The sequence below is a fragment of the Heterodontus francisci genome, unplaced genomic scaffold, assembly GCF_036365525.1.
Source record: "Heterodontus francisci isolate sHetFra1 unplaced genomic scaffold, sHetFra1.hap1 HAP1_SCAFFOLD_255, whole genome shotgun sequence".
NCBI classification, from domain to species: domain Eukaryota; kingdom Metazoa; phylum Chordata; class Chondrichthyes; order Heterodontiformes; family Heterodontidae; genus Heterodontus; species Heterodontus francisci.
The window spans coordinates 2,460,804-2,478,751 of record NW_027142012.1 but is presented as its reverse complement, the minus strand read 5'-3'; the positions used below and the strand labels follow the sequence as shown (position 1 = coordinate 2,478,751).

The window sequence follows — 17,948 nt, the reverse complement described above, 5'->3', positions numbered from 1 at the left end:
TGGAGGGTTTTAGTTTCAAGGTTAGGTAAGAAAAACAGGGTTTTTTCTGCCTGTCTCAAAGGAGATTGAGGGGAGAATGGATAGAGGTGTCGAAGGCTATGACAGTTTTAGATAAGTTGGCAAGGAAAAAATGTTCCCATTAACTATTGGTACAAGGACTAGGGGATTCAGATTGAAGGTTTTGGACAAGAGACGCAGGGGGAATGTGCGGAAGAGCTTTTTTACACAGTGATTGGTAATGATCTGTAACTCGCTGCCCCCGAGGGCGGAGGAAGTGGAGACAATCGTTGGTTACAAAAGGAATTTCGATGGGCATTTGAAGGAAATAAATTTACAGGGCTAGGGGGATCGAGCAGACGAGTGGGACTGACTGGATCGCTCCATGGAGAGCTGGCCTGTACTTGATGGGGCGAATGGCCTCCTTCTATACCACAAATGACCCAATGACTCGATGAGTCGATGTCACTCTCACAATCAAGACAACAGAGTGACAGATTTAACACAACATTATAACATATGTTTGGTTTGACAAATTCAATAATAACTCGTCTCCACTCCTAGTATTTCTAAATCCCACACATTCACTATAATGTCAACAATTATTTCCTGTTGTGTCTCTCTCCCATTTGTAAACTTCACGATATTGGAGTGAGGTGACATCTACTGGCGGGAAGCAAGAACTGCAATCAAGCAGCAGAAACTCCACAGTCTGTCAGGGTTAAAGAAACATTGCAATATGAGGAAATAGTGAAGGGGTTTGATCGGGTTGATGGAAACATGATTCCACTTGTGGTATCGTATGAAGCAAGGGCCGGAAATATAAAATTGTCATTAATAAAAGAAGTGAGGACTTCATGAAAAATGAATTTGCTTAGAGAATGGTTATAGAGATATACAGCACTGATATAGGCCCTTTGGCCCACTGAGTCTGCACTAATCATCAACCACCCATTTATACTAATCCTATGTTAACCCAGAATTCCCTACCACATCCCCACATTTCTCCTATCACCTACCCTGGGGCCAATTTATCTATCAACCCACAAGTCTTTCGTTGTGGGAGGAAACCAGAGTACCTTGTGGAAGCCCACATAAACAACTTGCAAACTCCACACAGGCAGTGTACGGAACTGAATCGGGGTCATTGAAGTTGTGAAGCTACAGAGCTCACCACTGCACCACCCTTAGAATGTGGATAGAGTAAAAAGTGAGATTGGATGGACAGAACCAGTCTGAAAAGATGGCTCAAACAAAAGATGAAAACCCTGAAATGTTAACTCTGTTTCTCTCTCCACAGATGCTGTCAGAGGTGCTGGGTATTTCCAGCACTTTCTGTTTTTATTTCAGCTTTGTAGGATATTGTTTTGATCTGAAAAACATGCATGATCGGATGTGGGTGCCAGTGAAATTCCACAGGAGCGAATAAAAACCATGCCAACGGTGGCTCGTTGATCTAGGTGTATGATTCTCGCTTTGGGTATATAAGTCATTAATATGTGAGAGATCCTGGGTTCAAATCTCAGACGAGCAATTCTCTGTTGCCATTTTTAGTTTAAGGTCATCGATTGCTTTCAGCCTTCCAGAAAGCGGAATCGATTTCCAAACTGAGCCTGCTTGAGGACAGGGGAACTGGATTCAAAGAGCTTGTCGACAAAATTGAAATGAACAAAATATACAGATTGTCAAGTGGGAATATAAGGTTGCAATAGTAACTAAAGGCCTGCTCGGGTCAGCAAATGAAACCCGACCCAAGCCTGACAGCACCACATCCGACCTGGTCCGAGTCCTTTCATTTTTTCCCCGTGCCCGAACTGACCACCAGAATGTTCAGTTAAACTTGCTTCCGTTTTTCACTTTTTAAGCTTGTGCAGGTAAGGCAACAAAAACTGTAACTGGACTTGAAAGGTTGTTTAAATGTGCATTAAGATTTGAGCTACGTACCAGAGGTGATGAGCTGAAGATTGTTACCATAGAAGTTAGTGATTGTGAGGTCACTAGTTCAAGAGAAAGTCATGGAGTTGTGCCCAGACAGATTGTCCCACACTGTATTGATTAAAATATTGCCCGAAGGCTAGAAAATATCATTATACATTCCCTAGACTCCTGCTTTACAGGTTGAAATACTTTCTGCAAGTTTATCCAGAGAGCAGCTGAGATGCAGAGACCAGGAAGGTCTTGAGTGATTAATTATTATAAAATATACATTCTTATATTAAAGAGATTGTGCTCTACCTTCGATGGAATCGCTCACTGCAGACTAGTGCGGAGTGTTTCCCGCCTTGACGTCCTGGCTGTCACTTGATCTTGAGTCCAGGCCTCTGGATTACTGGTCCAGTAGTCTTTGAAATTTCTCCCATGATCTAATATTTTAATCTGGTAAGTCAGATTTTACAAAAAAAAATTAAATGATTTAAGACTGCTTCATGTTCAGCAGTGCCAAATGAATAAAGAAATTCAAATATATTCAAAATTATATATCAACTATTAAATACTAATGCCCAGCTTTGAATACAAAAAATGCCTCTAATTGTGTTCTGGTCTGGAATGGAATTCTTCAGTGTTTCTGTTTAGCTTGGATTGACTCATCGATTTTCTTGTTTTTCACTTTGTCGATGCCTTTAAATAATTGTGGATCCTTCTTCAGGGAGTCTTCTTTCACCAGGTAGTTCTGACCTCTGATGATGTTGATCGTAATCAGCTTCAATTTGCTGATAGTTTTGGAAGTGAGCAGATTTCCTTTGCTTGAGTTTACAACATGGAACTTAGTCTGACGTGTGGACCCATGGGAGGATTTGAAAGCTGCCCTTGCATTTGGAGCATACAGTTGCATCCATCCAAACAGAGGTACAGTAGAAGTGACATATTCAGTTCAGTCTGTCGATCATGGGGCTTTCAATCTCAGGGTTGAGAGTTTGAGCGCCAGTTAGTTTTTCCATTTTTTAGGCTTCATTAGCAGAGAGTACAAGGAGTGTTTGAAATGAAATTCAACAACAGTATGAGAAACGCTCTCTTTCATTCGGGACTCTTAACTCTCTGCAGCATCTCGCTGTGAAAGATTGAACTTTATCTCATTTCTTTTTCAGCTGGGGGTCAGTGCAGCTCAGTGGGACTTCTAGCTGTCTCCCACCTCACAATCCATCAGTGCTGTGAAAGCAATGGGAAATGTTACTCATGGCTGAGTAAGCAGAGGACACCGATTTAAGGTGAATGGGAAAAGAACCAAAGGCAACATGAGGAAAAACCTTTTTTATGCAGCAAATGGTTAAGATCTGATATGTACTGCCTGAGAGTGTGACGGAGGAAAATTCAACCATAGCTTTCAAAAGGATATATGATAATTATCTGAAGGGAAAAAAAATCAGGTTTTCATGGAATACATGAGGATGTGGCATGAGCTGAGTTGCTTGTGCAGAGAGGCAGCACAAGCACGATGAGCTGAATCCCTCCTTTTGTGCTGTATGTATTCTGTGATCTATGATTCTATACAAAGTGAAACCAACACTCACATATGAGAAACTGACAGGTACAGTGTAAACCCCACACTAACAAACCAGCAAATGCCAGGGACAGAGTAAAACAACAGGCCGAGACAAGAAACTGACAGATACTGTGTGAAACCCAAAAATCACTTATCAGGATTTGGCAGTTAATGTGTAAAAACCTCTCTTCAATATCCATCCTGCAAGGTACAAAGAAAATTAGGTACAAACCCAGGCTCATACTTCGAAGACTGAGAGAGAAAGAGCAAAACACAGACTCACCTACAAGAGGCTGACAAGTACAGAGAATAAAATAGAGGGGGTGCAGATTAAAAACACATGCATGTAACGGATACTGATAGGTATAGAATCAAACCCTTTCTCACACATGACACGAAAATTGGTGGTGTCGTAAATAGTGAGGAGGAAAGCCTTAGATTACAGGCCAATATAGATCGTCCGAGGCAGAGAATATAAGAGCAGGGAGGTTATGACGGAGCTGTATAAAATGCTAGTTAGGCCACAGCTGGAGTACTGTGTACTGTTCTGGGCACCACACTATAGGAAGGATGTGATTGCACTGGAGAGGGTACAGAAGAGAGTCACCAGGATGTTGCCTGGGCTGGAGCATTTCAGCTATGAAGAGAGACTGAAAAGGCTAGCGTTGTTTTCCTTCGAGCAGAGAAGGCTGAGGGGAGATAAGATTGAGGTTTACAAAATTATGAGGGGCATTGATGGGTTAGATAGGAAGAAACATTTTACCTTAGCAGAGGGGTCAATAACCAGGTGGCATAGATTTAAGGTAAGGGGCAGGAGGTTTGATGGGATTTGAGGAAAAAAATTTTACCCAGAGGGTGGTTGGAATCTGGAACGCACTCCCTGAAGAGGTGGTAGAGGCCGGAACCCTCACAACATTTAAGAAGTATTTACATGAGCACTTGAAATGCTATAGCATACAAGGCTACGGGCCAAATACTGGAAAATGGGATTAGAATAGTTAGGTGCTTGATGGCCAGCACAGACACAGTGGGCTGAAGGGCCTGTTTCTGTACTGTATAACTCTATGACTCTATATCAGAAACTGATAGATCTGGACAAAAGCTGATGTTCACATACAAGTTGTTGAAAGATATGTGGTGAAACTCACATTTTTTTTTATTTCCAAAATATACTTTATTCATAAAAATCTGTAAAAATTACATTCCCAAACAGTTTAAAACAGCATCAAGTCAAAAAATACAAACAGTGCAAAGGTGATCAGTTACCTTCTGTACAATCATGAGTTGCCTCACAACCCTTCCATTTCATTGTCATGCCATATACATTTTTACATTTACAGCACACAAAATTTCTCCGATACAGTTCGAGGGATTTCCCATGGATCCAGCCCCTCAGTTCAGCTTGGTGGGGGGACCTTACACTGTGGTCTTTCCCCATTGAGCCTTTGCTGCGGCTGCCCCAAGCTTTAGTGCGTCCCTCAGCACGTAGTCCTGGTCCTTGGAATGTGCAAGTCTGCAACATTCGGTGGTGGACAACTCTTTTCGCTGGAAGACCAGCAAGTTTCAGGCAGACCAAAGGGCATCTTTCACCGAATTGATAGTCCTCCAGCAGCAGTTGATGTTTGTCTCGGTGTGCGTCCCTGGGAATAGCCCGTAGAGCACAGACTCCTGTGTGAACGAGCTGCTTGGGATGAAGATCAACAAAAACCACTGCATCTCTTTCCACAAAGTTAACTCACATAGCAATAGCAGAAACAGTCACAAACCAAAAACTGAAACATACAGAGTAAAAACCCACATTCTCACACCAGAAATTCACGGCTACAAAGTGAAGCTGACTCTCTCCTCCCAGGCACTGACAGGTACAAAAGAAAACACGCACTAACATACCAGGAAATGAAATGTAGGAAATAAAACCTGATTATCATGTCAGAGATTGGCATTAATGACAGTTGTGGTTCCCAGAATGCTCTGCGCTCCAGAATTTGCCTTGTCTCTGATAAGGAGCAGGCGCGGTAGTGGCTGAGCTCCATCTGCAGCTGGAGCGGAATATTCACAAAGTGCAGGGAGACCGCGCCCGTAGCGGGTGCACACAGCTGGAGCAGGGCGTCAAGGCCACAATAGGATGGAACAATCCCGTTTGTGTCCCTGCGGGTGGCGGTGAAGCTTTTCCCTCTGAGGCTTCCCGAAACTGCCCGCCAGCAAGGTCAACTGGTCAGAGAGCGTCTGTAAATGGATAGGAATTGGGGATTGAGCAGGGAGCGTCTCTAAATGAATAAGATTTGGGGACTGGGCAAGGAGCGTCTGTAAATGGATAAGAATTGGGGATTTGGCAGGGAGCGTTTTTTTATCCGTTCGTGGGATGTGGGCGTCGCTGGCTCGATCTCAGCTACAGTAATGTGTCCAGTTCTGGGCACCAGGTTTCAGAAAGGACATCAAAGCTTTTGAGACAGTTCGGAGGAGATTTACGAGAATGATACCAGAGATGAGGGGTTTCAGTTCTCTGGACAGGGTGGTGAAGCTGGGATTGTTGGCCGAAAATGTCAAGGGGAGGTGAGGAGAGATCTTTTTACCCAGTAACTGATTTGGATTTGGAATGAATTGTCTGACAGGGTGGTGGAAACAGATTCAATTATAACTTTCATAAAGGAATTGGACAAATATTTCAAAGTGAATTTCTCCAGGACTATGGGGAAATAGGCAGGGGGTTGGACTAATTGCATCATTTTGTTCACAGATTCAGCACAGGCACAAAAGACCGATTGGCCTCCTTCTGTGCTGTATGATTCTATGAAATAGTGACAGTCAGGGCAAGTCTGTATAAGAAGGAGAAATGGAGACAGGTCAGGGAGAGCACATCACCAAAACTGGGGGATACTACATTGGACAGGGAGGGTCGGAGGGGGAGAGAGCATGTACATACAGTCAGAATCAGCACCTTCAGGGGAGGAGAGAGAGAGGAACCAGCGAGTGTAGAACTGAACCCAGCCAGAGTCAACCTGCTGAAACACCAGTGAGTTCACACTGGGGAGAGATCATTTACCTGCTCCGTGTGTGGGAAGGGGTTCACTCAGTCATCCAACCTCACTGAACATCAACTTGTTCACACTGATCAGAGACCTTTTCAATGTCCTGACTGTGAGAAGAGCTTGAAAAGCAGTAATGATCTGCTGAAACACCAACACATTCACTCTGGGGAGAGGCCGTTCCCCTGCCATGTGTGTGGGAAGGGATTTACTCAGTCATTCAATCTGCTGCAACATCAGCAAGTTCACATGTAACTGCAGGGGTTGGATTCTGCTGTTGTTGCTGCTATTCATCACTTTCAGAGACAAAGTTGGGTCTTACTTTATAACCAGTGTAGTCCAGAGCAAAAGCGTCTTCTTAATGTTGAGATAAACGGGAGAAGAAACCGGGAAGTGGCGGCGAGGATGGGGGAGGTGCTGCACCATCACTTTAATGGTGCACCCTGCCTCCCCCAGGGTCCTTGCTGCACGTCCGCCAGGCCTGGCGGCTCTGATTGGGGTCGTGAGAGCCCCTGAGACTCGGTGCAGCTGAGGCTGCGCTCACTCCCGCTCAGCTCTGTTGTGATATTTAAAATACGAAAGGCCTGTTGGACTGAGAGCTGATCTGGAATTTAGAAAGCAGCATTACTGGAGGCTCATTGCTGCTCAGCACAATCTCACCCCCGAAACTGGGAATTGTTGATTCTACACCCTGTAGTTCAGTTCTTCACTTAACTAGAGGGGGAGATGTGTGAGCAGAAAAACAGAGCAAATTAAAAAACACAGCTGGACAGATGTGCAACAGGTCAATCCACTGTTACAATAACTCCACCTCTGACTCCCTCCTGACAGTAACCAGCCCTTTCACAGAGACTGTGGGTGGCTCTGAAAAGAGCCTTTGGTTTATTAGATGACATTTTGGCCGCTTTACTTTTTCTGGGAGCTCTGAGCGCTGGTTTTCTTGGGCAGCAGCAAGGCCTGGATATTAGGCAGTACCCCGCCCTGAGCGATGGTCACGTCTCCCAGCAGCTTGATGAGCTCCTCGTTGTTGCGGACGGCCAGCTGCAGGTGTCTGGGGATGATGCGGGTCTTCATGTTGTCCCGGGCCGCGTTACCGGCCAGCTCGAGGATTTCAGCGGTCAGATACTCGAGCATTTTGCAGCGCCAACATCATCACATTTCCGCAACAAATCCATCTTCGTGCATGCGTGATAAAGCATCATTGGGTATCTAGCCACCCCATCCCCCCACCACTTGGCTGGAGGAAGTGGCTGAATGGGAGATTTTGAAGCTGTAGCTCTCCCCCCTCGGCAACTCACTCCAGGCCTCGACGATTCCCCCCCCCCTCAGCCGCTCGCTCCAGACCTCGCTGCTCCCCCACCCCCCACTCCCCTGGCCAGTTGTTCCTCGCTTCGCACCACCCCACTCTCTGGCCACTCGCTCCAGGCCGTGCCGCTTCCCTCCTCTCAGCCACTCACTCCTACGTCGCCCTGTCACTCCTTGCGGCCCTCCTGCTTCTACAGGTGGCGCCTGGTGAAGAAATGTGGAAGCGAGTGTCACGGCCAGAGCTCGCAGCTGTGGGCTTGGCTGGGACAGGGTGGGGGGTGGGGGTGCGGAGAGCGAACAGACAGAGTGCGGAATTTCGCCAGTGGGGAGGAGGGGGAGAAAGCGAGTTGCAGAGGGGGGAGAGCGGTCAGTGGGGTGGGAGCTAGTAGCTGTGTTCGGGTGAAGTCAGACCTGGTCAGTTATATAAACAAATCACAATAACGAATTGGCAGCACATTTTATCCTCTGCCCGATTTTCCTTTCCATCGATCGGGTTGCTAATTCACTATCTTCCAATGGAAATTCAATCATAAAATTCCTTTTGTATTTAATAGGATTACTGAAATGTTAAATGGATCTGAGGATGACAGTTAGTATTAGCAAACGCACCCGAGTGAATTAGCACCCCAATCGATGGAAAGGAAAATCGGGGAAAGTATAAAATGTGCTGCCAATTCGTTATTGAGATTCGTTGAGTAATTCGATTCTGCCCAACACTGAAATTGGCGGCTTTTTTGAATTCAACCTTTCTGCCAGGACGACAATTTAAGCCAATGATTTGCTGTATTTTCGAATTCGAGGCTCGGCAATTGGTTAAGACATGCGAATGGGAAGAGGGTGACCAATCAGAAGTGGGCTCAGGATAGCGCGGGCTCAAACTGCGGGAATTCCAGGTCCCTGAATGAATGAGCTGAAACTGATCAGTTTCACAAACCCTGTCAGTTTCAGTGCAGGAAACACCGTCTCGGGGGAAATAACATCACAAGTGGGTCTGGTTCCAGTGACCGATTTAACGGCTGCTGCAAAACTCCCGGATTCCCTCATTGCAGCGAAATCATTTTGAAATTCTAGGAAAACAATGAGTGATTCTGGAGGAGTGATGTGGCTTTTCACTGAGGGCATGTGTCGACTGGGGAAATAACTAACTGTAGAGCCTCGGGCACTGTTTACACAGCCCGTTTAGAAAATCAAATCCACTGCACATCCTTGCTGCAAATGAAATGTCAAATTTGGGAATTCTAGTTTTGTATCTCGAACACAGCACAGATTTATTCCAGACAGTTCTAAACAGCCTATCCCAGCTCCCGTTTCTAGGTCACTGCTCTCTCTGTGAGGCGGTGGGTGGCTCTTCGAAGAGCCTTTGTTGTGTTTGCAGGAAAGGGTCGAGTTGTTCAGCCGCTGAATCCGTAGAGAGTGAGGCCCTGCCGTTTCAGAGCTTACACCACATCCATGGCAGTGACCGTCTTGCGCTTGGCGTGTTCAGTGTAGGTGACCGCATCCCTGATCACATTCTCCATGAAAACCTTCAACACCCCGCCAGTCTCCTCATCGATCAAACCAGAGATCCGCTTGACCCCGCCACGGCGAGCCAGGCGGCGGATTGCTGGTTTGGTGATGCCCTGGATATTATCACGAAGCACTTTGCGGTGCCGCTTTGCTCCGTCTTTGCCCAGTCCTTTCCCTCCTTTACCTCTGCCAGACTTTCTTTTATTAATTTCCAAAATATACTTTATTCATAAAAATCTGTAAAAAAAAAAATACATTACAAAACAGTTCCAAAAAGCACCAAGTCAAACAATACAAAGAGTGCAAAGGAGATCAGTTTCCTTCAATACAGGAGTGAGTTGCCTCACAACCCTTCCATTTCATTGTCATGCCATGTACATTTTACAGCAAACAAATATTTTCTGGCTACAGTTCGAGTGGTTTCCCATGGATCCAGCTCCTCTGTTCAGCGTGGTGAGGGGAGCTTACACTGTGGTCTTTCCACATTGAGCCTTTGCTGCGGCTGCCCCAAGTTTTAGTGCGTCCCTCAGCACGTAGTCCTGGACCTTGGAATGTGCCAGTCTGCAACATTCGGTCATGGACAACTCTTTGCGCTGGAAGACCAGCAGGTTTCGGGCAGACCAAAGAGCGTCTTTCAATGAATTGATAGTCCTCCAGCAGCAGTTGATGTTTATCTCGGTGTGCGTCCCTGGGAACAGCCCATAGAGCACAGACTCCTGTGCTACAGAGCTGCTTGGGATGAACCTCGACAAAAACCACTGCATCTCTTCCACACCTGCTTTGCAAAGACACATTCCAGAAAGAGGTGGGCAACGTCTCTTTTCCACCACAGCCACCTCGAGGGCCGCGTGTGGATGGGGTGAGACTTCGGGTGTGCAGGAAGGATCTGACAGGGAGGGCTCTTCTCACCATCAGCCAGGCTACATCTTGGTGCTTGTTTGAAAGTTCTGGTGATGAGGCATTCTGCCAAATGACTTTGGACTTCTGCTCAGGGGACCATCCGACAGGATCCACCATCTCCTTTTCCCGTAGGGCCTTGAGGATATTCCGTGCAGACCACTGCCTGATGGATTGGTGGTCAAAGGTGTTTTTCCACAGAAACTTTTCCATGAAGGATAGGCAGTACGGCACAGTCCAACTTGATGGAGCATTCTGCGGCAATATGACCAGGCCCATCCTTTGCAACACTGGGGACAGATAGAACCTCAGCACGTAGTGACACTTGAAGTTTGCAAACTGGGGATCTACACACAGCTTGATGCAGCCGCACACAAAGGTAGCCATAAGGATGAAGGCGACGTTGGGTACATTTTTCCCGCCCTTATCCAGAGATTTGAACATCGTGTCCCTCCGGACTCGGATCATTTTGGATCCCCAGATGAAGCGGAAAATGGCTCAGGTGATCGCCACAGCGCAGGAATGCGGTATGGGCCAGACCTGCACCACGTACAGCAATGTGAGCGCCTCGCACCTGATGACCAGGTTCTTACCCATAATGGAGAGAGATCGCTGCTCCCACATGCTCAGCTTATGTTGTACCCTGGCTACTCGCTCCTTCCAGGTTTTGGTGCACGACCCAGCCCTCCCAAACCATATCCCCAGCACCTTCAGGTAATCTGACCTAACGGTGAAGGGGACAAAGGATCGGTCAGCCCAGTTCCCAAAGAACATGGCCTCGCTCTTGCCGTGTTTAACATTGGCTCCCAAGGCCATTTCGAGCTGGTCGCAGATGCTCATCACTTTGCGCACAGACAGTGGATCCGAGCATAAAACGGCGACGTCATCCATGTACAGGGAGGTTTTAACCTGAGTGCCTCCGCTGCCTGGGATTGTCACCCCTCTGATGCTCGCATTCTTCCTAATAGACTCAGCAAAGGGTTCAATACTGCAAACAAACAAGACAGGGGAGAGAGGACAGCCCTGTCTGACTCCAGATTGGATCGGGAAACTTTCTGATTCCCACCCATTGATTGAGACTGCACTCCTGATGTTTGTGTAGACTAGTTTGATCCAATTGCAGATTCCCTCCCCAAACCCCATTTTGGAATGCACATCCATCATGTAAGTGTGCGATATCCTGTCAAAAGCCTTCTCCTGGTCCAGGCTGATGAGGCAGGTGTCCACCCTCCTGTCCCGTACATAGGTGATCATATCCCTGAGTAGCGCAAAGCTATCAGAGATTGTCCTGCCTGGTATAGTATAGGTCTGATCAGGGTGAATCACCAACTCCAGAGCAGACTTGAATCGACTGGCTATGTCTTTTGACAGAATCTTGTAGTCAGCATTCAGCAGAAATTGGGCCACCAATTTCTGATTTCTGTCCTCTCCCCCTTCTGCTTGTCAATGAGGGTGATGATGCCTTTCCTCATGGATTCTAACATGCTGCCAGCCTGGAGCATACTCTTGTTTACTGGCAGACATGTTGATTCTTTCCTCAAATCAGTGCACAATAAAAGAGACTGATTCTGTCAGGCTCCTTTTTATACAGGCCACCTGGACCTGGCTGAGAAAGGAAGAGTGAGAGCAGGGAGGGAAAGAGACAAGAGTGAAGATTAAACAGAGAGCTCGATGGAGGAGACACCCAGAGTGACAGACAGAGAGAGAATGGCCCCTCATCTTTCAGCTCCACCTCCAGTTTCCTCCGGGCTGCCAATTTCAAACCCTTTATTAACAGTAGAACCGAAACCCAGCTCTCCACACAAACCCTTCCAGACTCGGCCTTCATAGTCAAGGCTTTCCAGAAAGCCGGAGCTTTTAAATATGGTCCCGATGCAATTAACACTCAGTAATATTCCCACCAAAACATAGTCCATTCTATACTAAGAAACCTCCTCAGTAATATCACCATTTCCACACACATCCGCTTCCAGCAGTTTACAGCACCTTACTGCAGCTGTTTGGGGAATCTCCTGTGTTAAGATTGGAGTTGGAAAGCGGCCTTTACCCGGCAGTGTTATTGTCTCACACTGAATCTGCCAGACATCCTGTTCTCTTTATTGTGAGAGAGACAGCACGGATTTACGAAATGTTCATTTGAAATGATCTCTATTGAGAACGAGCCCGGCCGTGGGACAGGTATTCCAGTGCAAAGAGCTGTCCATGACCGAGTGTTGCAGACTGGCACATTGCAACATCCAAGACTATGTGCTGTGGGACGGCATTAAAGCTTGGGGAAGCCACCATGGAGACTCAATGGGGAAAGGCTGCAGTCGAAGGCCCTAGTAGGCCACAGTACAGTGAGGGGCTGGAACCCGTGTAAAACCCCTCGGGCTGTTTGCACCAGAGAATGTTTGATGTGTAATGTAAATACTGTAAATATAACCTGTGCAGGCAGGGATAGTGAGATACATCATGTACATTATTGAAGGAAACTGATCTGTATTGTACCTTATGTAATATTAAATTTGAACTGCTTTGCAATGTAATTGCACAAATTATATGAATAAAATACATATTGTGCAAAAGAAAGCAGCTTTCCTGTCAACACACACCTTGTCTCAGTGCACAACTTTCCTGTGATCTTGTCATACCCAACTTCGCTCTATATCTTCTGACACACACACTTTACAGTCAGTCATTTCCAAAAACAAGCATTCTAAAATCAAAAGACCTTTTGTTTATTTCTCCTTTCTTTTCATTTCTCCTCTATTCTTCTCAATCACTCCCTTCAACAGTCCTATTCAGATCAAGGTGGAATGTGAATCGTGTCACAACTCACCTGACACTATTATTACCCTTCTTTTCTCTTGTCTCATTCAATGGGAAAGTTTTATTCACCAGTCTGTTGCGGTTTTACACTCTTGCCATACCATATGGTATTGCATCCATCTGAATTCTGTGCTTTCATGGCCTTATATTTCTTTTCCACTTCTGGGTGATTTGTTTTCTTCAGTTTCATTCAACCAGGCTGGACCACAGGGAAGTTTAGAACCTTTGCCTTGGACGGGTCCACGTTGATCCATTACATTCAGAATCACCTCCTTGAAATAACTCCATGGTACAACTACAGTAACCACACAGCATCTGCTTCAAACACTCCTCCACATGTTATCTGTTCTGACCGTCAACACCTCCAGCTCTTTTGTTTAAGTGGAACCCATCAGGTGTGTATAGGCTCCTTCTATTCTGAAAGCTGTAGCACTGGTTCAGGGAATTCAGCCCTGTTTCTCTACTCGAAAGGATCAGCCATGCTTGATCTGCCTCGTATTTTGATTTTATTGCAACGTTACAAGACCTCCAATCCTCTGGCACCACACCAGTATCCAGTGAGGGATTGGAAAATGATGGTCAGACCTTCCACTATTTCTTCCCTGGCTTCTTTCAACAGCCTGGGGTACATTTCATCTGGTCCTGGTGATTTTTCCACATTCAAGGATGCTCATCCCATTTATACTTCCTCCCTCCTTAAGTTATCACGTCCAATACTTCACACTCCTCCTCCTTCATAACAATATCTGCATCACCCTCTCATTCGGGAAAACAGTAAAGTATTCATTAAGGATATTGGCAGCATCTTCCACCCCGATACAAAGGTTACATTTTTGATCTTTTATGTGCCCTGCTGTTTGCTTCGTTGCCTCTTAGTCTCATGTTTTGTTGCAACATCTTTGGGTCCATTGTTCCTTTGTTAGTCCATGTTCTTTCCTGCTTTCTCTTTGCTTTTCACCGCTGCTCCCAAACGCCTCCAGTGCAGTCAAAACACAAGGTGTCAGAAGTGGGATTCGAACCCACGCCTCCAATGGAGACTGCGATCTGAACGCAGCGCCTTGGACCGCTCGGCCATCCTGACTACCTACGACGTGCTTTCAATGCTAAGGAAATTATTCATTCTTTGTGAAAGTATTTGTGAGATTGTGGAAATGTCTGGAAGAGGAAAGACCAGCGGGAAAGCTGGAGCCAAGGCCAAGTCTCGCTCCTCCCGGGCTGGACTGCAGTTCCCGGTGGGCCGTGTTCACAGGCTCCTGAGAAAGGGTAACTATGCTGAGCGTGTGGGTGCCGGAGCCCCGGTCTATCTGGCTGCTGTGCTCGAGTATCTGACCGCTAAAATCCTCGAGCTGGCCGGGAACGCAGCCCGGGACAACAAGAAGACCCGCAACATCCTCAGACACCTGCAGCTGGCCGTCCGCAACGACGAGGAGCTCAACAAGCTGCTGGGAGGAGTGACTATCGCTCAGGGCAGGGTGCTGCCTAATATCCAGGCCGTGCTGCTGCCCAAGACAACCAGCGCTCAGAGCTCCCAGAAAAAGTAAAGCGGCCAAAATGTCATCAAATAAACCAAAGGCTCTTTTCAGAGCCACCCACAGTCTCTGTGAAAGGACTGGTTACTGTCAGGAGGGAATCAGTGATGGAGTTATTGCAACAGTGGATTGACCTGTTTCACATCTGTCCAGGTGTGTTTTCAGTTCCCTCTCTGGATTTCGCTCTGTTTCTCTGCTCACACATCTCCCCCTCTAGTTCAGTGAAGAAGTGAACTACAGGGTGTCAGAATCAACAATTTAATAAATCCCGCTGCCTTCGATTTGATAATTCCCGAGATTATCCCGGTACATTAACGGGAACTGGTTCGGAGATGATGAATTAATTTAATAATGGAAGTGTCCGGGTTAATTCTCTGTTTTTCATTTGGCAGTTTGAATTGTGTTTTTTTTTTCTCTCCAGTGATCTGAGCGCCGCTTCTCAATGAGAATCTGCTCCCGGAACAGAGTAATTGCAGGATGGAAGAGGCCATTCTCGGGCTGTGTGTTTCTCTCCTAACCTGATCTGTTTAGACCGCACTGTTCCCAGAGGACGGAATCAGTGAGAGTTGTGCACACACAGGAGCTGAGTCCATTGCAGCGCTTTCAGGTGTGCCTTCCCCCCGGCCCTCCCTATTCTGCGGACACAGAGCTGTCTGTTTCCCCCGGTGGCGGGATAGAGTCGGGGATTCTCTCCCCGCAGTGTCAGGGTCTGCAGTCCCGGGGAACTGGCGGTTTCAGTCAGAGTGACCGAGCTGCCTTACATATCCTGTGTACTGATCTCCAATGGATTCAAATATTAGTGAACTCATTGGGTAATGTTTGTAAATAACCCTCATGTGAACGGACCCGGCTCCATTATTGCCTTCCAAATAAAACTGGGATCCATTTCTTTTCCCCAAATGCCAGCTAACGGATCCCAGGAGCGGGGTTGAGATTGTGCTGAGCAGCAATGAGTCTCCGGTAATGCTGCTTTCTAAATTCCAGATCAGCTCTCAGTCTGACAGGCCTTTCGGGAAAGTGATGTGACAAAACAGAAACCATGTGGCCGCCCCTCCAATCTAATGGGTTTGATGATGAACAGAGATGGCAGCTCTTTCCTTTGCTGATTTGGTGGCTCTGAAAAGAGCCCTTGTTACACTTGTTACTGAAGCTGGGTTTAAGGTGCGTTCCCCGCGGATGTGGCGGGCCAGCTGGATGTCTTTGGCCATGATGGACCGGGATCATTCTGGTGAATCTGCTCATTTTCCGGCAGAAGCATCAGTCGCTGTTTGAACTGTTTAAAGTCAGGGGTGTATTAGCAGCCAGAAAGTGAAGGGCAGTTCATTGCTCCCTGCAGCATTATCCGCCTCTTTCAGGAGAAAAGATCAGAAACCGCTCGTTTCTGTCATTCCCCGAGAAGCCTGTGAGAAGCGGTTAGTCGCTAATTTGTTCCATTTACAGAGTGGAAGCTGATATTTGTCCCGTTTTAAATTGCTGAACCGGACCTTCCTCCCGCCGCTTACAGTTAACAGATTGAAAAATGAAGACGATTCCTAAAATCGCGTCAGGATTTTGTGATGGTAAATACAGTAAAACAGAACATAAAATGAGAGGTTTTAAAATTGTTGCCTGAAAATTGAAATTTTCCATCACTTCAATTCCTTCCTGCTCTGGAATTGCCGGGCTTTTTCCAATTGCAAAATCTAAGCCAATGAGAACTTCTATTTACTTATATGTGATTCTCCTATTGGTTAAGAATTGGATTGAGAAGCGGGTGAATGTGCCATCTGGGGAAATAAGGAACTATTATATTCGGAGATTCCAGGTACATTCCTCCCTGAACAAATCCATTCCTAACATTCCCGATCACAGCCTATCCCAGCTCCTGTTGTCACCCGACTCCAGCTGAATTGGAGAAACTCATGTGTTGGGGTTTGAGTTGTGAGGTGGGATTTCTCCGCCAGTGTTACTGTCTTACAAACTCTCCCCCTGAATTAGTGAACTGAGACTGCACCGAACACATCCCCAGTTCGAGTGAGGGCCGGACATCCCTCTGTTTTATGACAGAGAGTGGGGAAAAGGCTGGGTTGAGGGGAGTCACCAGGGATCCTGGATTTACTCCAAATCATTTCCATGTGGAATCTGCAGGCGGGGCCTGGACAGGGATCATTTGATCAGGGGATCAGCTCTTTCCTGAGAGATGTGGGTGGCTCTGAGAAGAGCCTTTGTGTTCAGATGTTTACAAGTTTCCCGCGCTTTCACTTCTTTCCAGACCCTGCTTTCTGAGACTTCGCTGCTTTCGGCTTGACCTTGCTCTTCCATGTCTGCACTTTCTTCAGCGCCTTTCCGCCCGCCGCACTCTTGCCTTTTTTGACCTTCTTCGCAGGAGACTTTTTCTGAAGCGCTGCTTTCTTCACCGCCTTATTTGGCGTTGCCGCCGCCTTGCTGCTCGTTTTCTTGGCTGTTACTTTCTTTGTTGTCACTTTCTTGTCTGCTGGTTTCTTCACTAAAGATTTCTTGTCTGCTGGTTTCTTCACTGAAGATTTCTTGTCTGCTGGTTTCTTCACTAAATATTTCTTGGCTGCTGGTTTCTTCACCTTCTTTCCCACTTTTCCCTGGGTTTTCCTTCTTGCTGATTTTGAAGGAGCCGGAGGCGCCCTGTCCCTTGCTCTGCACCAGGGAGCCTTTGTTCACATTCCTCTTGATACTTTGCTTGATCTGGGTCTTGAGCTTCTCCTGAGCGGTGGCAGACCTGCAAGGAATCAACTACCAGCTAGCGTATAAAGCGAGACCAAGGCTCAGGGCCTTCAGTTACCTGGAGGGGAGTCGGAGAGGCAGCGAATCCTGTGAGGAACCACAATCCAGGAAGGATGAGAAGGTCATTGTCAGGGTGCAGAGGAGATTAAGTTAAAGATTTACCAGTTTATAAGCAAGCGCAGAGCCAAGGAACGGTGCTGGGGCAGATCAAATAATAGGAAGCTGTGATCAGTTGGAAGGCAAGAGTGATTAAATGACAGAAGAGATGATGGTGCAAGGCAAAAGTCAGGGAAAGAGTAAGTCACATTTTATAAGCACAGATACCAGAAGTGGGGTATGAACCCACATAGACACATGTCTACTGGATCTTAAGTCCAACGCCTTAACCACCCGGCCATCCTGGTACATTAACCCACCACTGAAAATGAAATTTAATGTGATCCGGGTGCCATCTGGCCTTTTCCAATATAAAGTTATGACTCCTCTCCCATGCTAAATTGGACTCTTCATTATTTATGAACCTCAATCGGATCACCCCTCAGTCTAGGTTTCTCTAAGGTGTAGGGTCCCAACTCTTTTAGTCTAACTTGATAACCAAGATGTCTTATACTGGGAATTCGTCGAATGAGTCTCCTCTGTACCCTTTCCAAAGCCTCAATA

At 46.6% G+C, this 17,948-nt stretch overlaps 2 non-coding genes across 2 annotated transcripts; both read right to left on the bottom strand.

Moving 5' to 3' along the window:
• Window positions 1-14,021: 14,021 nt before the first annotated feature.
• trnal-cag (transfer RNA leucine (anticodon CAG)) lies at window positions 14,022-14,104 on the bottom strand. The gene has a single exon. It is a non-coding gene; the product is annotated as a tRNA-Leu (tRNA).
• A 3,505-nt stretch (window positions 14,105-17,609) lies between these two features.
• On the bottom strand, window positions 17,610-17,692 carry trnal-uaa (transfer RNA leucine (anticodon UAA)). The gene has a single exon. It is a non-coding gene; the product is annotated as a tRNA-Leu (tRNA).
• Window positions 17,693-17,948: the final 256 nt, after the last annotated feature.